This window comes from Sinohyriopsis cumingii, unplaced genomic scaffold, assembly GCF_028554795.1.
Source record: "Sinohyriopsis cumingii isolate HCF-2022 unplaced genomic scaffold, ASM2855479v2 utg000360l, whole genome shotgun sequence".
NCBI lineage: Eukaryota > Metazoa > Mollusca > Bivalvia > Unionida > Unionidae > Sinohyriopsis > Sinohyriopsis cumingii.
Window position 1 is genome coordinate 3757500 of NW_028315892.1, and position 26224 is coordinate 3783723.

The 26224-nt window shown below is 36.3% G+C and overlaps 1 long non-coding RNA gene across 8 annotated transcripts in view; it reads left to right on the plus strand.

The window, feature by feature from the left end:
- The window catches only part of LOC149774272 (uncharacterized), an 86337-nt gene that overhangs the window by 50044 nt on the left and 10069 nt on the right, over positions 1-26224 (plus strand). For 7 of the 8 annotated variants that reach the window (XR_016416924.1, XR_016416926.1, XR_016416927.1 and 4 more), the window contains 2 exons: positions 15398-15448; positions 25353-25421. This is a non-coding gene — a long non-coding RNA (uncharacterized LOC149774272). The remainder of the gene's footprint in view (positions 1-15397; positions 15449-25352; positions 25422-26224) is intronic. The other variant, XR_016416929.1, reaches the window with a different exon arrangement.

The window sequence follows — 26224 nt, forward strand, 5'->3', positions numbered from 1 at the left end:
TTGGGCTGATTTTGATCATCGAGTCTGATATCTAATCGTGTTCCGGGGCCACAGTAGTTATATCCTGGGAGGTGTTTTTCTCCTGGATACTTTGCCCACGGTGTTCCGGGGAGTTTTGCCAATTTGGCTGCGATGTCACCTCCTCGCTTTTTTTTAAAACATCTCCGGGTCTAGCAGAAATAAATCTAAATTTCTTTGTACCGCATTGTACACACTTGCCAGTAAGGGCCGATCTGTTATTTCTTGTTGTAGCGGTTGTCATATCATTTGTGCCAGTACGTACTCTACACTTTACACAATATAGATCCATAATTTATGTATAGAGATATGAATATAATTGATTTTTCGGCGACTAAAACAAGAGAACCAGTTAAGCATGTTGCAGCGTTACCAAACTCGATCCGGATGATTATCATCGGACCATCTGGATCCAGCAAGACGCAATTGTTACTCAATTTAATAATGAGATGGATGAAGTGGGATAAGTTGTACTTGGTTGCTCCTAGCGTAGATGATCAACGATGCTACGAGGTGTTGAAAGATTTCAACGAGAATGCATCAGCGATCGCTAAAAAAAATGTTATTGAGTTTATTACGGATATCAATGATGCACCGGGTATTGATGATATTGATGGCGACGTTAACAATCTAGTCGTGTACGATGATGTTATGTTAGATAATCAAAAAAACCCAGCTAGGATATTTTCCAGAGGCAGGCATAAAAACACTGACGTGATATATGTCACTCAACGATACACTCAGATTCCAAAAGTAATTAGAGACAACTGTAATATTCTTGCTGTGTTCAACGGCGTTGATACACACACGCTACGAAATATTTGGCAGACATGGTGCGGCGGTGACATGGACTTTAATGTTTTTCGAAACTTTTTTAGTCATGCTCAGTCGACCCCACATGGATTCGTAACGATAAATTTACATGATCCTCGGACACGATATCGTATCGGACTTGACCAAATATTCGGTTAGTTGTAAATAATTTTCATTGTAAATAACCACTTAGCAGCAGAGGGGGCGATGACATCGACGCGGGACGCCCGATGATTACCACGGGAAAACACCAACGGGATGTTGTCGCGAAATATAGCATTTTCGAGCAAAAAACACTAAGGCTCCATTTGCCAAACGGAGACTTTATTTTTTTTTGTTTGAAAAGTGAGATTTCGAAGGAAGGCTCTATTTGTCGTTTTAAAACCTCAATCAAATTTTGTCGAAAAAGTTGTCCGATTCGCCCCCTCTGCTGCTACTTCATTAGGAACACTGACATCGAAATACGCGTACTGAATTTGTTTAGGACGTGGTAGATAAATTTGCCATATTGCTTGTTTAGATAACCACGCTTTAGCAGTAGAATGTTTAACCGATGCTGCATCAGCAAGTTTACCAATTGCTGCTTTGCCTCTCCAGTATCCTCTCGGTGAATAATAAATTGATTCCATTATTAATTACCAGCCCCAATCGCTAATTTAACTTTCATCGAGGATCTTACTAACCAATTAGCTAATGATTCTCTAATATTTTTATTTTTTATAGAATTTAATGAATGAATTAATTTTACATCTGCAATATGCCTATCTTGTAGATTTTGACTTTTATAAGCTACATCATGAGCATGACAAGCTCGATCAATAGCGTTTATTGGTTCCTCGCCTGGTTTTGGTTGATCTTGATTATCGAGCCTGATATCAAGTCTGGTACCAGGACCGCAATAATTATATCCTGGTAGATGTTTTTCTCCGCTGTATTTAGCCCATGGAGCACCTGGAAACTTTGACATCAAATTAGCAATATCACCACCGCGCTTATTAGGTAAAAACGAAAATTTCTTTCTACAGCACATAGAACATTTTCCACCGTACGCTATTTTTTTGTTTTTTGTTGTAACTGTAGCTAAATCAATAGTTGGAGTTTTAACTTTACAGCGTAAACAATATAAATTCATGTTATAATATATATGGATATAATTGATTTCTCAGCAACTCGGCAGCGAGAGCCAGTTAAGCATCATCCTGCGCTACCGAACTCCATCAGAATGATTATCATAGGACCATCTGGATCGGGTAAGACGCAATTATTACTTAATCTGATAATGAGATGGTTGAAATGGGATAAGTTGTATTTAGTAGCACCATCCGTTGATGATCAACGATGTTATGATGTACTTAAAGATTTCAATGAAAACGCGCGATTACTGGATGAAGATAATGATGTTATAGAGTTTATAACCGATATTGATGAAGCACCATCCGTAGATTCCATAGACGGATTTATTAATAATTTAGTTGTATACGACGATGTGATGCTAGATAAACAATCAAATCCAGCCAGAATATTTTCCCGAGGGAGACATACAAATACAGACGTGATCTATGTTACTCAACGATATACACAAATGCCAAAAGTGATCAGAGACAACTGCAACATTTTAGTTGTGTTTAATGGCGTAGACACACACACGTTGCGAAATATTCATCAAACCTGGTGTGGTGGTGACATGGATATAATTAAATTCAAAAATTTCTTCTCACGAGCGCAAGCTACCCCGCATGGATTTATAACAATAAATTTACATGATCCAAGAACAAGATATCGTGTGGGTATTGATAAAATATTTGGGTAACAGGGGTGATGATAAAATTAAATTGAATTAAACAGATATCATTAATATAATGAACAACTGTGCATGGCTGCGTCAAGGAACCACTAACAATTGTAATAAAAAATGCCGTGGAGAATATTGCAAGAAACATAATTATCTTATAAAGAAAAATCCTCATGCTGGTCCACGAGGTTGTGTTGGATGTAACAACGGCGTTAAAGGATTATATCAGATTTGCAAAAATTGCGGTGGAGATCGATATCGAAGTTTGATGAACTATTACAGAAAAAGAAAGAACATAAATCCCAAAATAGAAAAACCACCATCAGAACTTGAATATTACTTGAAACATTGAACAAATTCCGAAGATTCAGATGAAGATGAAACAGATGAGGAAAAACGACAGCGAGAACGCGTTGAAAAATATTCATCAAACTTGGTATGGTGGTAAATTAATAGCAGCAGAGAGGGTACCTACCAACGTTGGTCGTCAAAAAAATAAACAAGAAATAAATAAACACGTAGAGTACTTTATTTTTTCAGCTACTATTTCGAACTGAGGTTTTATTAGTACAATCGGTCATTGCAAAAATAAAACATCTCAAGGAAAAGTTCATTTGTAAAATCTTGACCTTTCTACGAGATGATTTATTTGTTTGTTTTATTTGTTTTGTCGGAATTCTATGGTCTGTTCACCCTCTCTGCTGCTGTTGATAAACCTGGCAATATATTGGACCTGTATAGCCTTCTTTTGCTTGTAAAACATCCCCTGAGAATGATTTGGACATTTCTTGTATCAAATATGGATGTACATGGATATAATAGGGGTAAAATGCGATTTAGCTGCAGGGTGAAATAACAGGATATTAGCATTTATTTGTCAGAATGTAACAATATGGCAATTCCATATTATTATTGTATTATCTGTCACAGCAAGGATGCATGCCAGATAATGCATTAAGATACTGTTATCTGGAGTGGCATGACATACATTATGTCTCCCAAAAATATTGTTTATTTTAAATCGAATGGTATCTCAATATATTTTAATTAGACTTATATTTAAGTGTAAAAATGGAATGAAACTGTGAAAATGCAAATAAATCCAACATGTAAACTATGCCATAATTCAAATGCAAATAGGACAAAACATGAATTATTGTGTTCCGGTTGAATTAAATTTTGTTAAATGTGTGCTGCCAACAACTGTGACTATCATTGGAAAAGTGAAATAGCAGTTTATAAGAATCAACACATAAGATGTGTTATTGAGATTGACATTGTAAAGAAGACCCATTTGATTCTACTACATTGTGCAATTTTACAGCCAAAGATGTAAATCAAGATGACTCCATTGTTCTCATTTGCAGTAATAGCCAACATGTCCATGGTCAGAATGATATAATTAGTTTTTGGATATCAAAACAGTGCCATTTACATTTATCAGGATAGTTTGTGACATTTATAAGAATTGATGGCAGGATTATTTAGAATTTATACAGACATCAGGAATGTTGTAGGAAGATGTTTACATTCATTCTTTCTGCATATACCCACTCTGGAATTGACTTTTATATTCACACACACATACAGAATGACATATTCATGTTTGATCACAAGTGACTGCTGGACCAAATAAATCCACTTGAGATAATGCATGCAGTTTGTTGAAATAATATTTAAGGTGACAGCTTTACAGCTGAACAACTTGTACAGAACACCATTTCCCAAGTGTTGTCAGGAATTGACCTTAAACTGTAATACATGCAAAAATACATGCATGTCTTGATCCTGCACATTGTACATGTTGTAATAAAATATGTTGTGGCATATCCTGTTGTGGGTGTTTGATATTTTTATTTTGCTAAGAATGCTAAGAATATGTAATTGACAATGGACACTAAATGTGTTTGCTGAAATGGCAGTGTTATTCCATGCAGCAGTACAATAAGAGTGCACATTGTGAAGACAGCAGGAATAGACTGGTACTATGTCCCACTGTAGTAATTTTTGTATGGATAATATGAAATAATATAGGGTATAATGGTACTCCTAGAAATGGTGGACCATGCAAAAGTTAATGATTAATACAGAATGAATACACAATCAGACTAAATAAGCTTTTAGTATATCATTATGTATATTCGGCACAAATCTCCTCTTAGATGTAAAATACACTGAAAGTCAAGCATTCATATTATGATCCAGACAAATGTACCATACACGATTCACAGTACTATACCAGTGTGCAGATTAGTGATATATTACCAGGATAGCACAAGTTTTTATTGTGATGCTGATGATTAGAGAACATATATCAGAAATTTAATTTCTCCTTCAGATACATTACCCAGTCTCATTACATTAGGAATATTAGTCTGCTACCTTGCAATTCCAGCCCTATTAATGCTGATGATAAAACTGAGGCCATTCTGATCACAACACAAAGACTTTCTCATTCACATCCTTTACCTCAAACAATAAATATCAGCAACACCAAGATTAAATTCACACAATCAGTACGAAACCTAGGTGTTTCTCTGGACAGTACTCTCACATTGCATCAGCATCTTATGAACATATGCAAGGCTGTATATCTTGAGCTGAGACGCATCAGCTCAATTCACAAATATCTTTCAGCTGATGCCACTAAAACACTTGTGTGTTCATTAGTACTTTCAAAACTGGACTATTGTAACTCAATTCTGTCTGGTTCATCTCAATATCTGCTCCAGAAACTTCAAAATGTTCAAAACACAGCTGCTCGGATCATACTTAGAGTACCAAGATCAGAGCACACCTCCCCACTGCTCTGTACCCTATACTGGCTATCCATTCAATCCAGAATCGAACACAAAATTTGTTCTCCGTGCTACATTTCACTGTCGGACTCTAGTCCAGCATACCTATCCGACCTCACCCATGTGTACACACCAGCAAGATATTTACGCTCCTCTTCTGACTTGTTCTCTGTGCTACATTTCACTGTCGGACTCTAGTCCAGCATACCTATCCGACCTCACCCATGTGTACACACCAGCAAGATATTTACGCTCCTCTTCTGACAATCATATGCTCATTATTCCCACTATGAAAACGAAGTTATATGGACAGTGTTCTTTTGCATACCAATGCCTAGCAACGTGGAATGAATTACCCACTGAACTTAGACACAAAGACAGTGATCACATTCAAGAGGGCTCTCAAAACTCACTTATTTCGACTGCAAGAACAAACTTAAGGACTAATAATGTTTTCTACCTTAAATATTCTCAGCATGTTTTTTTTTAATAAATGTTTTCTAATTTCATGGTGTTTGTTTTTGTAATCATATCACTATATGTTTTTTGTCTTATAGGTGTTGTCTAATATTGTAAAGCGCTTAGAGCTTCTAAAGATTAGGCGCTATACCAAGACCTCATTATTATTATTATTAAAAGATGAAAATTCATCTTTTCCTATCTTTATCAATAGACAAAGGGCAATTACTCTTGCCAATTACCTCCCCTTCGTTGCTGAAGGGGGCAGGGTCCAGTTTTTATGTACAAATTTAATGCCGCAATCAGCGACCTAGTATAAAAAATCATAAAAATCAAATACACAAGTGAGGTCAAAAAGGTCAATATTTTTAGATACCTATATTAAAACAAATCATAAGAATAGTATTCACTTGACCAGAGAAGTCAATGGCAGTTCATAGCAGAAGAGGTTTATGCACCCCAACCCCTATTTTATACCTGCATTTTTCACATCCAAATGCCATTTTTGACAGCATGTAGTGCTCACAGTGCAAACGCAAGCCCTTTCCCTGGATGAAAATTTTGAAAAACATTGTCTACTAAATAGTTTGATGCAATTCAGAATAGTTGTCATCCAAGCCGTTTTTGAGATACTCGGCTTACCTTGAACCCACGTGTCTACTGCTATGAGAGGCTAGCTCTTCTTTCTAGCCAACTACTGGTATTTCACTATCAACATACTGCAGAGCAACTATGGAAGGTGTACATGCCTGACATCAATTTCAAGAACAACACAAGCCCAAAACACCTAGTTCACAAATATATCCATATCTATAAATAGTAAACAATAATAGCTAAAAAAGTCACACCATAGCCTTAAGTGAAGAAATTTGCCAGGGGCCAATTTACGAAACTGGACCCTGCCACCTTAAGGATTTGGCTCAAAATGGTTTTTGTCAAAAGTTGTGTACATATCACATATTTAGACATTATCTAGTACAATGGTATAAAGGAAACCTTTTTGTGCACAAAACTAAAAATGGTATTTTGCTTTTAAAAAAGTTACCTCTTTGCGGCAAAAAGCACTGCATTATTTACATTGTGAATTATGACTGACTGCATTTCTTGAAAGATTTCAAATTGTTTGCAACCTACAATGCTCTTGGTCTTTGTTTACCACCACAGCATCAGTAAAAAATCAAAATTCCTTTACAATGTTTCATGAATGTCAAGAAGAGATCTGGAAGTTATAAATTTTAGGAGGGAATAACAGAAATGCTATGTTAGGTGTCAGTGACAGAAGTGAAAAGTTTCTCTAAACTCTTCTAGCAAACTTAAAGAAATCACACATTTAAGTAAATCATGTGCTTTAGAAGTACTCTTAGACTGATATAAAAGAAGTGGTTCCTAACTTTTCATTATCATTCTGGAGATGCTAATAGCAACATCAGTGTTGTGTCAGTGTATATTGTGGGGGTGGGGTAATCGCAACACAAGTCTAACTAGTCTGGAAAAGTCAAAGTTTAATCAATTAACATTAGACAATGCTGGAATATTGATATACTGATGTGTAGGACCCTAAAACTTACAAAGAGTGGCATATCAAATAAATTCATTGATACATAGCCAATGAAATTGACCATACATATATAAATTACTCAATACAGTTTAACAGAGAAATTTCTTCTCAAACACCAATTTACTTACAACTGACTTTAATGTTTTCTGGAGTTTACAAAATCATAGTAAATAATGAGATAAGGTATAGAACAAATATTTATAGTGGAAAATCCAGTTAAAGGTAAAAAGCATATCACCGGCTTGGCTTTTGATAAGCACATACCATAAAACAACTCCTGCAGAAGCTAAGTCTGTCCGTCAAAGTCACTCTCTTGTGCACTTAGATCAGAATGAGTATCTGGATGAGATTGAAGCTATTGTTTCTTTCAGCATGACTAACCGATTAATCCTAATCTCTTGCTATGCAAACTGATACCTGCAAAAAGAAAAGAAACAAGTGATATTGATGTACTTTTAACATTCAGTGAAAACATAAGACTTTCAGAGGAGAAACTGTATGTGCATTGTCAAATGCATGAAGCTGCCACCTAATTTTAAGCTTTTCCCCCCTTTGTTAACTGAACCTAGAAATTTCAAGATATATACATAACATTGAAACATTTTCTATTATCACCCAAGTGTGAGATATGAATCTCTTATGTCAACTTCATAGTGGGGTCATGAAAGTAGAAACTATGTCGGTGTGCTAAAACTTTCATTCTTCTCACCAAAATATAGCAAATAATATGCCATATGCATCATTATTTCTAAGACCGTTCTACTGGTGACATTCAATATTCACAACAGTATGTTTATGTATGATTCCTCTGAATTCTATCTGCTTCTGTGGAGTTAAATTACTTTAAAGAATACATGTTGACATGCTATGCAATTGTTTAGGTGTGTCTGTATTGAAATGTGAATAGTATTCATACAAATAGAGGTGCAAAACCTTGACAGCTACAGAAAGTGCAAGACAATACATTATGGTTACCATTTTGTTCCCATATTTAGTAAGTTATATCCAAAATATGCTATTTTGTCAGTTCTCACATGGAGGTACAAAACACAGTTACCTCCCTCTCCAAAGAACATCACATACAACACTAAGTAATATATGGAGAAAGGAAGGAGATATAATAAAGCTAATGCATAAAAATTATTTAAATATACACAAAGAAACAGAAAAGTATAATACATGTGGCTGACTGCACCATCAAAAAATGATCAATTTTCCTTAAGGGGGCAGGGTCCAGTTTTTATGTACAAATTTAATGCCGCAATCAGTGACCTAGTATAAAAAATCATAAAAAATCAAATACACAAGTGAGGTCAAAAAGGTTAATATTTTTAGATACCTATATTAAAACAAATCATAAGAATAGTATTCACTTGACCAGAGAAGTCAATGGCAGTTCATAGCAGAAGAGGTTTATGCACCCCAACCCCTATTTTATACCTGCATTTTTCACATCCAAATGCCATTTTTGACAGCATGTAGTGCTCACAGTGCAAACGCAAGTCCTTTCCCTGGATGAAAATTTTGAAAAACATTGTCTACTAAATAATTTGATGCAATTCAGAATAGTTGTTATCCAAGCCGTTTTTGAGATACTCGGCTTGCCTTGAACCCACATGTCTACTGCTATGGGAGGCTAGCTCTTCTTCCTAGCCAACTGCTGGTATTTCACTATCAACATACTGCAGAGCAACTATGGAAGGTGTACATGCCTGACATCAATTTCAAGAACAACACAAGCCCAAAACACCTAGTTCACAAATATATCCATATCTATAAATAGTAAACAATAATAGCTGAAAAAGTCACACCATAGCCTTAAGTTAAGAAATTTGCCAGGGGCCAATTTACGAAACTGGACCCTGCCACCACAGGTCGTATAATTTATTTTCCTCTGACAATCCAGCCCTTTTTGTGCTCCTATAGGCCTGTACAACATTCATTTTGGATTTATTGTGCAAATTTATTGCTTTACTGCAAGTTATATGCTTTATTGTACAATTTCTGCAAATTTTTTTTTAGTGATTTGTCACTTGTTACTGCGTCTGGTAAAATCACCATCCCACAACGCTATCATTAACTTTATACAATGTCATTACAAGTTAGCGTAACTTTGACTTTATTTGCTTACTCTGTCCTTTATGGATCTCTTATTAGCAAAATTCTGAAATGCTGCTTGATAATGATACTTTGTTTATTCATATTTCATGCTGTTTTGACACAATTATGATTTAATAATTAACTAAGCATTGCACGTAAGTTTAAAACAGGGCCATAGGTTTCTGATATGATACTTTCACTGATCTCATAGTTACAACAGCATTTTATCGACATAGTAATTTCAGCACATTACTTGTTTCTACTTTAGTTTGTTGTATTTTTGTCGTTTCAGCTGAATGTAAATTTAAATTATCTACATGCAATTTCAGAGCATGGACTTCCATGACTCCTATTTTGTTTATACTGTGTATACACTGTTTCTGATATGTAGCATCTATAATATGTAGTAAATGGAAGTCTGGGCTTCCATGTTAGGTAACTAGTCATATACTGATTGGCAATTTATGTCATTATCTAATTAGTTACATAATAATTTGCTAATCTTTGCTTTGTTTTTCTTTTGTGTCATTATCCGGAGGAATAAATACTATATTCATGAAATGCACATTCACAGCTATCAACCATTTGGCATTGAAGGGAAGGAAAGATGGAATAAGTCAAGGAAGACAATCCAAGGTCGTTATTGGCAATACCAACTCATTGGGGAGTAGTCCCCAATTTTAGGCAACCTAAATGTAAGAACCCCAACCCTGCATATCTGAGCTTGGCCTTCGGGCCTGTAAGTCCGGGCACATGGTGTGCATGCCAGATCTGTGAGATTTAATTCTTAATACTGTCGTACCATGCCGTACCATTCAGGCCGTTTCGCAGTCACTGGCCGTCCCGACATCACCAACCATCCAGCTGATACTGGCAGTCCAGCTGACACCAGCAGTCCAGCCAACACCGGCAGTCCAACTGTCCCAGCATGGTGACCTTTCAACCAAATAGTTCATATGGGGATCTTGATGATAGATCCATCTGTCTGGCCACACTGTTGGCATCTTATCATTACTATACTGGAAATTTGAGTGAGAAATCTGTCAGTTCAGCCAGGCCTTTGGTATGGCCTGTACTGGTGAATGCCGGATCGTTTGTATACCAAAAGCATTCAGGCCAACCACATATCATTCACACCCGATCCATTGGATCTAATGCATATTAAAACTGCACTGTCTCCAGCCGTCCAGCCATTCCAACATGGGGAAACTTTTCATCATATTGGTCCAGCCAACTATGATTTATGGAGATCTTAGTGACAGATCTGTCCAACCCACCAACCATACTGTTGGCAACATGCCCTTTCTGTACAGAAATTTCAGTGAAAAATCAGTCTGTTTAGCCAGGTCTTTGGAGCGACCAGTACTGGGGATAAACGGACTGGCTTATATACCACCAGCTTCCATGCTGATCATTCGTTGGGCGAACTAGCCAGCAGTGCTTCCATATGTTCACTAATTGTAAACAAGGGAGAGCTAGTGAAGTTTTACTGAGGATGTAACTGAGTCTTCATACCACCCAGTATGTCTTCTCTAGCACTGCAAGTAGGCCCAGATAGGCCTCAACGCATAGTGCATGCAACAGAACTCCTTCAAATCCACCTTGGAATGGGCTGAAGTTACCTTTAAGGCAGCTTTCAAGAACAGTTTCTTTTTTTTGGGTGTTGGCTGGAATGCTCCCACCCTTAATACTGCTCTAAAGAATAGGTAGATCTTGTTGAGGAGGAAGAAATGGACTTACTGTAGTAGACTCCTACAAAACCTATCTCCTGACATGTGACAAAAATGTAGTAGCAGTTCATAAACACACTTATCTGTTTCTTACAGTGGACAAATCTGCTCCATGCCTGTCAGAGCTGGTTAGGGATGTTATTGCAGACACCTGGCAACAATCATGCTTAGGAGGCGATGGCCAGGATTTCCAGGGTCCTTGACCAGGGCTGCTTACCATACCATGGCCAACCCTTGGACGGTTCGGCCAGTCTACTCTTCATACAGCATGTCGCCATGTGTGTGATCCATGTTGCTCCTACCTTGTTATACACTCCATTTCTGAATGACCCTGTTTGGCTCACCATTGCTTTGGAGGAAGAACAGGAAGTTTGGAGGCATGCAGCTCAGGAACTGCCCCTCCACCTCTCCACTTAACCTACACAGGCATTTGGAACCACTCAGTCCCTGTCTGTGTGAAGAGATGTTCAGCATCCTCAAGACAGAGCATTTCCTTAGTCACATGTGCACCAGCATCATTTCCAAGGATGCAGTTGTACAGTGGCATTATGAAACCAACAGGTCATTCAGAGGGGCTTCACAGTTCATTCATCAACAATTCCCTCCCCCTCTTCATGAATACACCATCAGATCAGGAGACGGATGCCTTTCTGCAACAGGAGTTAAGGTTGCTTTTAAAAAAAAGGCGCAGGAGCTTGTGCAATGGCCACAATGTCCAATGTTTTACTCATACCTGTTTCTTTTGCAGAATGCAGACAGCAGGTTGAGACCTGCAATTGCCTGGAGTCGCCTCACTCAGTTAAAGGTGGAAATTGTGTGGCCAATATGCCTCTCTTTTGGATGGGGCGAGTATGCCATCAGTTTTGATCTGATAGATGCATACTTTCACATCCTTATCTACCCTATCTCTTGCAAGTTTTTCAGTCTCTCCCTGTTCCGGCTGATGTCATCTAGATCGATGGCAGCATCCTACAGAAACACATAGTAAGTTCTGTCCTACTCTTAAGGTGCCATCTGGGCATGAAGTTCTTAACAAACCTAAATCTGACCTGACCCCTTGATTTACCAGAATCGTTGAACTCGTCATGTCTGTTCCCAACAGGACTAGGATTTCAATGAGGGAGTTCTTGCAACTCTTCAGTTTATCATACAGCAGCGGACTTAGTCCCACTTGGCTGTCTATTTCTGTGGGCCCTGCCAGCACATTGGTGCCCCATTTTATGTCCTTCTAATCAAACAGTGATAATTACACCTGAGATTTGATCATTCTTGCATCATTGGAGCAATCCATGGCTGGATGGCCATTGGAATCCTACTGAAGAAGCCCCAGTAAATATAATGGAAGATACCACCTCCATTACACATGGTGGGGGTGCCCACCTGTTGCTGATCTTCACTACTGTCTGTGAAACCAGGGGAATGGCCTCTGCACATCAACATCCTAGAAATGAAGATCGTCTTCAATTCCTTTAATTTATGAAAAGAATGCCTCTGAGATGATAACGGTCCTGACAAATTTGTGGTGGTAACCTATCTCCTCAAACAAATTCGGCCAAATTGCTCGACCTGTGTTATTATGTGAGTGCAACAATCTCCATGTCGATATACAGATCAGACATTCCCAGTAGTATCAGTGTCTTGTTTACCGAAAATCAATTCAGATATGGTCATGTCCTCACACGGGATGGTCCATCCATCAATTGGTCTTCACTTGAAATCCATTCAAACTTCTAACTTATACTTCAATAAAGTCACTATCATACAGATCATGTTTCCTGATAGCTTTAGCTTCTTCTTGCAGAGTAAGAGAGCTGCATGCCCATTTATGTTGATCCTTCAGTTCAGATTGGAGGGTTCATTGGTTCTCATGACACCATCGGGCTTTGTAGCCCAAAGTATGTTACCTTTTGTTGGTAGTCAAACAGTCGTCACTTGCTCGCTTTCTTCCATAGCCAGGTCAAGAACATCAACCATACAAGATCCTGTTCGCACTCTCAAGCACTAACTTGAAGCGCACAAAGACAAGTCGTGGCATGCACATATGCTTCTTCCTTCTGGTGTGAATCGGAGCAGAGGATATCACTTATCAAACCCTTTCTTCGGGGATGAAGTGGGTTGTACACTTGGTGTACTCTGACATCTCACCAGGTCAGAGTTGCTGCGTGTTGCTTATTGCTCCAAAGTTTCGAGCTATCCCTGTGAGTCAGAACACAGGATATCATGCTTCAAACCCATTCTTTGTGGCTGAACTGGGTTGTACATCTCACCAGATCAGAGTAGCCTCATGTAGATTACTGCTCAGAAGTTTCAAGCAATCTCTGTGAACCTCTTGTTCGAAGACAGCGTTCCGACCTAAGATGTAACAGAAGCTGTTGGCTGGAAGACAGAACCAACCTTCTCAAGCCTCCATTTCAGAGATTCAGTGTTGCAGAGGCAACCTGGAATCTAGTGAGTCCAGTAGCGGCAGCACTTAATGGCCACCAGACCAAAGTGGAGCAATCAACACAGCCTGTTAGCTTCGCTCGTGAAATTTTTATTGCTAAAAAATTTAAATAGTCATCTTAAACGTTTGTTACAGTCACAGGTTATGTGACCCCAGGATGTGTTGCTTATGTAGTTAGGAGAATGGGTTATCATTTGCATGGGGAATTCAACCATTCTTCTCTGGAAAGAGACCCGAGGTAGGGGTCAGATGATAAGCATCTCCTCCTCCTATTACTTATTCTCCTAATGTAATGTGATTGGAAAACGTATTTGAAGGGAAAAGGAAATTTTTCAGTAATTGTTTTTATCTGAGAATACTTGCTCAATTAAATTACTTAAACACCCTCCCTATCAACCCACCATGCGAGGATCCTCATTAGTATCTGGCTGAGCTAAAAACTGGCGACACCTGGTGGTATTAAGGGCAGGTAATGGGCAAGAGTTATTGCCCATTGCCTATTGATATAAATAGGGAAAGATGAATTTTCTTCTTTTAGTTGGGCTGGATTTGCGCGGTAGCAGGCTAATATTCCTAACGTAATGTGATTGGGTAAGTATTGATGCACTTGAATAATAAAGTGTGTGTGATTTGGATTTTTATGTAGCTTTAACAATTTTGCAGTCATATCACTACTATGTCTGCATTATGGCAGTTTATAGTGATGTCTAGCACTGGGGCATCATGCTGCAGACATGTAGAATGATGTCCCACCCAGTCACATTATCCTGACACCAGGTCGCCCAGTCCTAACACTAACCTGAGAGCCAAGCGAGGCAACTGTTAGTACCATTTTTATAAGTGGTATTACTCAGCCGGGATTGGAACCCTCGACCTCCAGCATCTGAGGCAGACACGCTAACCAGTAGGCCACCTAAGCATTCCGTAATTGATGGCAAACAGCAAAGACTAATTAAGCTTATTTTTTCTTACATATGTTTGATGTATTTTTGGACCAGTAGTCAATACATAGCACCTCAGAGTTGAGCCCATTGTTCTTTTCTTGATCTGTTTAAGTGTTCATATTCATCACATATATATATTCTGCATTGCTTGGATACTTTCTTTCACAATGGAAGCAGACAGGAAAAATATCAATGCACAGTGTTACCTTTGGAGCATTTTTTGTTGAACCCATTACAAGGATACCAATAAAGTGGTTAGAGGTTTAAACTTAAGACTCATTAGTTAGTAAAGTATGGAAAACTGCATTGCCAATTGTAATATAGAACTTTTACCTCACATTATTAGAACAAATTTTTAGACCCAGGCAATCTGTTTGATACATATATACATAGATACATGCACAGAGTGTTGAGAAAGGTTTCTGAGCAGAAAATATGATAATATTCAAGGCTGTTCATTTTGGAGATGATCATAATGTTTAAATGTATTGAATTTTTATTGTTGGCCAAAGTACATGTACAACAATCACATTTTGCTAAACATAAAATGATGCTTATGGCTAGGACAGGCCTCCCTACCTTTTATTCGGAACTACTTTTAAGGTTTGTCAGAAGTGAGAAAAAATGGCCTTCATTTGCAAACAGCATATGCAGTTTATGTTCAATTTCTCCAAATTTAAAAAATGTTCCAGTTCTCCTTGCCACTAAAAATATTTTTTAAAGTGTAACATTTCTTTTTCAGTGCATACAGACTCCATATTGCTGTACATTGCATCAAAGTCTGGACAAAAATGTATGGATATTTTGTTATTATATATTTTTTCACACACTCACTGCCAAATGTTACATTGTTTTTAATTGAAAGAAATGTGACATCATTATTACCATAATATTTTGCTATTTTATCAAAGTCACAGTACCATCCTCACCCATCTCTTCAGAATTGTGCATCACCAAAATGAGTTTTCATCTCAGTGAACCCTTGCCATTAGGTCTGTGTAGTACTAGAGAATTTTCAGAAATTTCTACCGGGTACCCATCAGTCATAATGATTGGTTACCCAGATACCTGATCACAGAGAAATTGTATTAAATTTAAACCTGATGCCATAATTACCGAAAACTTTATGAAAAACGTACATATTTATTGTACTTAACGTCATTTAGTTTTACTACTTATCTGGATCTGCAGTTAAAGTTTTTTTCACAAACCAGTTAAATCCATCTCCAGGGTTCGCACAGTCATTAAAGGTCATTGAAAGTCATTGAGAAATGAAAACTTCAATTAAAGGCATTGAAAGTCATTGATATTTCACCTAGGTCATTGAAAGTCATTGAAAATTTAGAGATTTTGCTTAAAAAATAAAAAGTGATTGAAAATTTTACTTCCCAGTTTTTTTTACATTGTGTGAAGATTGAATGCACGGTTTGATTTTCTGTCATACTATTATTGTAATCCACATGAAGTAATCGGATATTATGCATAGTACCTGTTTGACATGATGTCATTAACACTGCATGACTTCACTAATTGTCACATTGGGTCCTGGACAAGACGTTATATTGTAGTTTGAGCCATACAGGCAAGGAAGTTTTACATATTTATGTTTAAAATATGGGCTACTTAGCAATCCAATAGAGCTGAAACCTAGCGTGGTTCATCTTAGAGGATTCGGTTTGGCAAATAGGCCTACTGGCTGATGATAGTGATGGCAATTTATTTTAAAGCTAAGAATTATATCATGTTATTGAAGCTTGAAAAGTGTTAAAAGTGAGAATTTTAGCTGATGCAGCTTGTCTGAAATTGAGTTGAGAATTGATTGGGTCACACATGCAATTAGTCCTACTTGTAAAACCTCAACGCTGATATTTGTTTTGGGGTCTAGATCTTACTGCCTAAATAACTGCACTGTCCTGCATGTTTCAGTGTCAACTAACATTGCAACAAGAGTGAAATTTTCAAGAATATCTTACACAACTGGCAGCCAATAATGACGCTTTTCTTCAAAGTAACATTGTAATGTTTTAGTCGGACTTTACTTACTCAGATGTTTGTCTAATAAATTCAAATACTTACAAAAGAAATGGGCCTATTTTCAAGTTTCATTGGCCTATATTTCAGCTGGCTGGATTGTGATGGAAGCCATGAATGCTAAAATTGGGTCAAGTTGAAGTATAATTCTTTAACAAAACAAATAAAAATATATTAATAATGATGAAAGTGTTAGCTTCATTTTGTTTAAGATTCTAATCATCCTTTTAACTGATTTCAGTATTCCCAGCTTCCATCGCGTTCTAGTCAGCTGAAATGTAGGCCAATGGAACTTGAAAACATGTCCATTTGCTTGTGTGGGAATTTGAATTTAGTAGGACAAAAACATCAGAGTAAGTAAAGTCTGACTATAACATTATAACTTTAATTTATAGAAAAGCACCAATATGGGCTGCCAAGTGTGTTTTAAAGTAGTTTCTGGATATTTTATTTATTGCTCAGTTTACAGGTACAAGTATGAGTGCAATTGAAACAACGATTAGGAACACGGATTTATATTCTTTGATTCACATGGATTATATTTCATTTTCTTAATAGATTAATGCAAGGTGAATTCTAATGTACAATTGGGAATGTTTTGGCGCCAAATTATCCTTGATAGGAAAAACATGGAGATGTATGTTTTCACCGTCTTCTTAATTCACTTGAAGAAATGTAGGGATATCACACATTTATTTAATTTAGGGTACTATAAAAAGTGTTTATATTTAAAGTGTTTACATTTTTGACATATTGGCAAATTCCCAACGTTCAGGAAATTGTCACAATATACTATTTTTGTTGTTGTTGTTGTTGTAGGGTTTAACGCCATTTTTCAGCACACGATAGGCTATACATGGTGGCCAGTATTAATGGTGGAGGAAGAACCCGGGAAAACCCAGGAAAGAACCACCGACCCACAAGAAGCTACTGGCAAGCTTTCTCACATATCCACATTAGCCGAATCGGAGACTCGAACCCACGTAGAGGTGAGATGGCAGTGATCCGTAACGAAGAGCGCTTTAGACCACTCGGCCACTCAGGGCCCCTACTATTTTTAGATTTCATTTTTTAATCAGCTTTTGGAGATAATATCTTCAGATTTATGAGTGAAACAAAAAAAAAAATTAGGGTAAATCCAAAAAGGTTAACAGTTCTTAAAAGTGCATTATTCAAAATACCTTGAGCATAGCTACATATATCCTTGTAAGGGTTTAGATAAATTTAATAAATAATCTATAAATAAAATTAGGATGTACATATATTTGTCTGATCAAAGTACCATTGTCTGAACAAGAAGAGTATGACATTAATATGCTTAAAATCCTAATGCAGTATTGTTGAACAGATTGGAAATCTGGCATAGTAGTCATTAAAGTGCTAATTCAAGAAAGGGAAACTTAAGCAGAGCTTATGTTAGTGAAAAATCTTATATGGAGTGCAAAATCTTATTTTGGAGCCAAAGTATCCAAAAAACATTACCTCTGAGCAGTGAACAAATTTACATAATAAACATAAGGAACAGTTTCCAGACTTGTTCCAGCTAGCTAAACCTAGTTATTTATATGCCCCATCAGCAGGGGCATCTTAGCACTATTCACACACTTGTGTGGAACAGATTAATCTCAGAAAAATCAACAGATTAATGCACTGACAACTAGATGCAACACATTTTAAAGATTTTATTTAAATAGGACTCTAACAGAGGACAGCTGGAAGAAAGATGGATGGATATTGAAGTGTTAGATATATAGTGAACTATGGCCAGCTGGAATGAATGAATGAATGATAAAAAGTTAAAGTCGCCTATGCATCATGTGCTTTTGCGACTGATTAAGTCTCAAATGTTGAGATTCTTAATTAGTTGGAACTGTAGGAATGTTGCCGCTACAGTTCTGTATTTATATGCGAGTGTCGCACTTATTAATTAGTCTGTCAGGATGTGGCAAAGTTGGAAAGGTATCCAGGAACAGCGTACAAACCCAAACAAACAATTCCAATCCGCCACTTACTAGGAGCATTTTGTTAGATTCAATCAGCCCTTTCTATACAAGTTTTACAAAAAAATTTCAGCGAATTTAAATCATTATTAAGTTTGGCCTACAAACATGAACAAGTTAGAGAACCACTAAATAGTCCAATTCCCAATCAGATTAGACTTTACATATCAGATACCATCAAACTACAAACGAACCTAAGTTTTCAACTTCCAATCAAATTTGACTTTATATAACCATCACTAGTAAGTTTGAAATGAACCAAAGGATCCAACTCCCAATCAGATTTGGTTTTATATAACTGACACCAACTATCTAGAAATGTACCAAAGTTTTCAACTGCCAGTCAGATTTGGTTTTAGATAACTGATACTACCAAGTTTAGGACAAACCAGTTTTCAACTTCCAATCAGATTTGACTTGACAAAATTGACACGGACAAGTTATTAACTTAAGAAATCGACCAAAGTATTCATCTACCAATCAGGATTTACCTTCTATAACTGGACTTCCTGCAAGTAACAGCCCTGAAACGCCAGCCCATATTCTATAGCCAAATCAAGTCCATTTGTATTATATGGACAGAAAATAAATTAAATTATGTGTAAGCCACCTGTGCAATTGTTCAAATCCAAAGAGTTGTAGAATTTTCCTATTTTTTAGCAGATCTAATATTTCTAGTACATAGTGTACTTGTATAATGCCCTATGAATTTCTGTGTATGAAAATGTCTAAGCGACAGTAATACAATTTTGGTGACTATCAGGTGTTTAATATTTGGTATTTTTTTATTTGAAGCTGTGGATAAAATGATCAAATTAGTGTATTGGTTTTATTGAGTCAGGTTTGCTAGCTAAATTGCAGTCCCTTAAAAATATAAAGGCAATATGGAGCCCTTAGAACGTCTGTTTTATTTATGGCTGGAAGGTGCCCCTGAGATCTTCTGCAGTCTTGCATTTCAGTGAGCTATGTTGGTCTCGCCTGATGATATTTGGGAATGAATGAATATCCATGGACTTCGGATAGATATTCAGCAGCTTGGACACGTTGCCAGATTGGATAGTGACTGTAAGCATTCTTGTAGAATGTGGAGAATATTCTTATTCCATAATGCCACTGTGCTGGTCTAGGTTTGTGAGTCTCCAGATTTCACCAGGCTACGTATTTAACTGTGTTAATAAAGTGGCCTGCTTTCTTAATGCTATCCATTGTCTGTCCTAGACCCATTTCTTTGTAGCATTTGATGTCTCGGTGTTCTTCTTCTTCCTTCTCTCCTGTTTCTTCTTCGCTTCCCTCGTCTTCCGATTCGTTTGTTTCTTATTCGTCTTGACTTTCGTTGGAAGAAGTTGATATTTCCAAGTCACCTGCAACTGTATTTGTGTCGTGGTTATCCTTCTGCCTTGGTGAGGTTGCCTTATTTACAGGAACATATGCCGCTACTGTAGCATATGTTTCCTGTATAGTATTTTGTTGTTGCACAGCTACAACTTTAGACTTGGCCCCATGTTGTTGTATTGGCTCAGTCGTTAGCTGGTTGTTGTTTATTTGTTGTTGAGTCGTAACCGGTAGACTGCTTACTAACTGCAAGGATTGCTCCCTCTGTTGTCGTATTTTTCCCCCTCTGTGACAATTCGTGGGTCATTTTCCCGTTTCTTCTTTTTTTTTCTCCCAAATTAAGAGCAGAGTTGTTTAATTCTCTTGCACTCTTATGCTCCAGCCTGAGGCAGATAAAAGACCTTAGCCTTTTATTGCATTTAGTGCTTGTGCCGGGATGTCAATGTGAATGAATGGCCACCTGGAGAAGAAAGTATAGAAGCTTAAGGGCAATGGTTAACATCTGGGTTACAATGACTTTCTTTTTAAATATCAGTTTCCTTAAATATTACATTTATTTATTTCCATATTTTTTGTATTTGTTTCTTGTACTTAAAGTAGTAACTGAAGCATAACACTTGATACTCTGAGTAGTCACTGAAAACTGGAAACTGGTCATTGAAAAGTCATTGAATTTCAGCTCTCCAGATCTGTATGATTCCTGCACATGGATTAGTAGTTAATACAAGACATAAAAGAAATGGATAAATTATTTATGCATAAGAGTCTACATGTTTACAGTAACTTTCGCGAATAGTCATAAAGTCCACAAATGATGACCGTAGTAGTATCCTTGACCTGCCATAATTCGTCCCTTAATGACGGTCCGGTGCAACATGTTTCTAAGTTTAACGAAATCCTTCTCCTCTTACATTTTTCAGTCACATAACACCCAACAGTCACATTGAAACAGTTCATTTTTTTATGATAATTTGCGCCATTTATTTTCAAATTTAGACTGGTCTGCTACATAAGTAGTATCAAAATATAATGAATCTATGACAAGTGGTTTCACATTCAAGAATAAATTCTGTTTTCTTGAAACTGTTTCAAGTAAAATTAATGCAAAATATACCATATTTACACACATGGTCAATTTGTAATTAGATTTTTTTTCAGTGTTAATAAGTAACAAAGATTTATCTTATATTTAAATGGTTCAGTGAAAAATTTAATTCTGTACACATGTACTGTTCGAAAGATAAATTGTAAGCAATGATACGAGCCCCTGTGATTCTGTATAATTGTCAATTACATTCAATTTTTTTTTTAACATTGTAAAAGAAGTTCATGTTATGGTAACCAAGTTTTTTTGATGCCTTTGCTGCTACAAAAATATCTGCCTTGGGTTTCCCCTCTAATAAAAAAGAGGTCAGTAAACAAACATGGGAACAGCGACCCTGACTTGAACAACTAATACTCACTCCAGGGCAACATACTTGAGGCAAAAATGGAATTATTTAACTGGACATTTATATTGTGCTTGCTTTTATTTGAATTGTAGTACGTATTTAAATTAATTTGTCAAATATGTCTAATCAGTACTTACTGTCACTGCCAACAAAAGGTACCGACCCAGGTAATGTCATCAAGATCTCAAAATAAGCGCATTGAAGTCGTGACAAAAATGGTGCATGAATCATGGACAGACAGAAAGTTAGAACGGTCTAGCTTTAAATATTAGCATTGATTCTTAAATAGGTCACGTGAGAAAGGACAGAAGTGTCCTCCCTTGTATTATTATCTAGTACTTGTATGGCATATTTATGCAGTGCGTCACCTATTTTGATGCTATTCGCAGATGTCAATTTCTTCCTTTGACAAGATTGCACACATGCTTTCCAGAAAATAATGTATATTGCAGAGCAAAATCAATAGCACATACAAAGCTCAAGTTTATAGGAAACATTACGTTAAAAGATGCAGATTCGGCCAATGTGGGTATTTGGGAAAGCTTGGCAGTAGCTTCTCGAGGGTCGGTGGTTCTTTCCGGGGTTTTCCCGAGTTCTTCCTCCACCATTAATACTGGCTGCCATGTATAGCCTATCGTGTGCTGAAAAATGGCATTAAAAACTACAACTACAACTACTACTACATTAAAAGATGAATTTGGCATTCATAAAGTTTTCTTATATTTATCATAATCTTCATTTTGGAACAGATTTTGTTGCAAAAGCTAAAATAATCAAATTGGGGAAAATCTTGTTTAGACTATGGTGAAAATGTTTACCTACATTTAAAAAATTAGATTTAGTGTATTACTCTTTTCAATACTTAATTGGCATTGTGATTATAAAGAACTTTAATCTTTAAATGTACTGTTTTTGAACTTTAAAACTGGTTTCTATCCTTCATAACTTGTGTCTCTAAAAGTGCAAATAATCAGATACAGAAGAGATAATGTAACAGAAGAAGGTTTTATTTTCATTTATCGTAATTCTTACAATTTTCAAAACAAATTACAAATAATAAATTGGTCAAAATAAGTTAAATATCTGGATTCTCATAAAAGCTGATTGAAAATTTACTGTTAAAGTTAATCACTTATCTATAAGATAGAAAATCCTTCTATAAAAATGTTGATAAATGAAAATATACAGGATGTTGATTTAGCTAGGAAATACATCATAAAAGTATGTTTCATGCAAACTTCCAAGTTATGATAAAAGAAGCACCTCAATATCAGTAATGACAGATCCATATAATACTTTATAATGCTGTACATTGTTCTAAATGGTATTACTAATGCAGTTGTCAGCTGTGACTGACATGGGTAACATAAATTGAGTAGCATACTCAATGCTTATTATGGTTGGAAGTTGATTTGCCCATTCAGAATGGTTAACAAAGATTCTTATGAGAATTACTTATTGGAAAAAAGAAATAATGAAATGTATTCTTTTCATGTTACATGTATCTTTTTTCTAATTCATAAATAATAATAGTAGGATTATTCACAAATGTCTGCATGACTCGAGACTGATCAGTGGAAACATTCTTGTGACACCAGTTAGAGATGAGTTTCTTGAGAACTGATTTTATGACACTTCGTCATAATAGATTAGCATCAAAATAGGATGAGACAATATATATTATGAAGATTTTTACCCAGTAATACAGGACAAGTTGGAGGATTGCTAAAAGAGCATCATGGCCCTAGTACCTTAGTCACATATTCTGTGTTCCAGAGTGAAGCAGGGGCCCCGAGTGGTCTAAAGCGCTCTCTGTTATGGATCACAGACATCTCACCTCTGTCTGCATTTCTTCGAGTCTCGGATTCAACCAGTGTGGGAATGTACGAAAGCTTGCCAGTAGCTTCTCATGGGTCAGTGGTTCTTTCGAGGGTTTTCCTGGGTTCTTCGTCCACCATTAATACTGGCTGCCATGTATAGCCTATCGTGTGCTGAAAAATGGTGTTAAACCCTACAATAACAACAACAGCAACAACCAGAGTGAAGCAACAGAAAATGATTTTGACTGCAATAATACATTCATTCTCGTGATTTATCTTCAATCATACCACAATCCTTTCATGAGTTTCTAGCATATATCTTTTTTGATACCTGAGTTCATGGACATTCTTGGTGCCTCTGCAACATCCATTTTACCTTTATGCTCTTGTTCAAAATGTTTAGTACACTTGGTATATTTTTTCAAGAATAAAGAATAATGCATTTTGAATTATAACAGTGGTAAAAGTTGTACAGTTTATGAAAGTAAAGTAAAAGTAACCTCTTCAAATTATAATGCTTTAATACATTACATAACTCCAGATTGTTCTTACCATAACCTAATAGTGCCCTTAATCAGCAGGATTTTTTTCCATGCTTTTAATTTCAGGTTGCTTAACAAAAAGGATTAGTTAAATTATTTTTTGATATGTTTAAAGATTGAAAAACGTGATCGCAGTATTTGCTCCTCGTCTCATTTGTTTGCATAACCCCTACACATTTTAAAAGTAATTAGCGTCAAGGATATAAAAAAATGCACAGAACCTAGTCATTTCATTCATTAGTTTGTAATTTCTAACCTGATTTTCACCAAGGGGCCCAAATACTGTCAGCTTTTGGCATTTCAATCAAATGGGAGTTTTTGTAGTAACAGAGTTGTCATTGTTGCTTGGGTGAGTCTGTGTTTCCAATCAGCAGATGTGATGTATTTAATGGTTTTTAATTTCTCAATAATTGATAAATTTGTTGGAGTTGCTTTTCATTGAACACATGTATAAAATTGTTCCTCCTTGTTTAGAACAGTGCTTATTTTAGAAATATTGAAACTAGACATTCTGGATATTGGACATGGCACAGTTTTAAATGAAGCGATCAGTCCTAGAAACCAGAAAACGACAGTGAATATTATATCAGCTGTTTGCATCAAGAGCTACTGCTTTGTTTGAAACGCCGATAAGTTGATATTGTTAGGGAGCCAGTAGGTTAGAAATTATAAATTGATGAATGAAATGATTAAATTTTGTGCATTTTTGTTTCTTGATGCTGTTTCCTTTTAAAATCTCATGGGGGGGGGGTCAATTGTGAGGATGTGTAAATAGTTTAATTGGAGACACCAATTTTGTCTCCATAGAAAAATGATCTAAATAAATGAAAATGATATAAAGAACATAGTTATTAGGTAAAGAGGACAAATTAGCATATCTATAATAAATGTTGTATTATATTACAAAATTATACTGAAATTATTTATAATACTGCCCACACTTTGCATATTAAATATTTTTTTGTGAAAAGAATCATATGCTTAGTTTTTCTCCAACCCAGTAGCATAGCAAGAAATTGGCTATTTCCCCCTACCCCAATCACAAACATGAATGCTGGACCCCACTCCGAATAAACTGTGGCTTGATGAGAATTTGTACACACACACACAACCACACTCAGAGGGTTGATATTTATGTTTGTAATCTAAAGTATGGCATGTTACTTCATTGTATTGTCTTTTAATCTGCTTGACCTTATAATAATACTTCACCCAGGTATACATTCATGCCACCTATCTCAGCAGTGAAGGTCACTGCAAGGGAGGGTATAACACAACATCCTGTTTTGATGTATGGTGTTTTTCCTGAATCTGAGCAGTAGATTTTGAAAAACATGATATATGATAATGAAACTTTACACTTTACTTTATAACTATAATGTGGGTCATATACTTGATAATCAGGTACCATATTTAAAAGTCAAATCATGGGCAATTCTTATGAGACTTTTAGACCACTTACTTCAAGTTCTTGTGTTTTATTTAATATATATTCATGAACTTGAACATTTATTCTTGTAGAAGTCATTGAAGATCTTTATGGTGTTGGTACAGAGCAAGGAGAAGAAAGGGATGAGAAAAGTGATGAAGGTAATTTATTAAATTTGAGGACTCTTATGCTTGGAAACAAAATGAACTTAAGTGCTATGCTTCAAAAACCTTCCAAACATGGTACCTAAAATCCACCACTGACATACATTTACAAGCATTTTGCAGACTTGGTGGTTTATGAAGACCAACAATTTATACATATAGACTCCAATGAAATGATCATTCATCTTGAGAAACAAGAAGAAACTTTGGTCTATAAATAAACTTTTGTAAACCGGTAAAATCAACACTTACTCATTTGGAATGACGTGATCATGATGTTATTTGTTAACACAGTATATCATCATGCTAAGAATTCATGGAGAGATTGGATATAAATTGAAGCCACTTGTTACCTGTGTGTATCGTGGTGCTGGAGATTGGACATAAATTTATGCTGTTTGTTACCAATATGTATTGCAGTACTATAAATTAGGGAGTGATTATTTATAAATGTACATCACTTGTTACACAAGTTTATAATAGGGCTGTGAACTCAAGGAGATAATGGGCATAAATTGACATCACTTGTTACATACAGTGAGACCCCGCTATAACGCTCCCCACTATAACGCGAATTCGGATATAACACAATCATGGCGTGGCTCCCGAATTTTTGTATATTCATTCACACATGAAAAAAATATTTTTTGTTCAAAGTACATGAAATAGTATAAAAATTTATTATCATTATGGGGAAGAGATCGTGTATGAATTCGAATTTAATATGATTGTGGCGTGGTTCCTGAAATTTTAAATACGTTTTTTTAAGTACGAGAAATAGTGTGTAAAACGTTTATTAT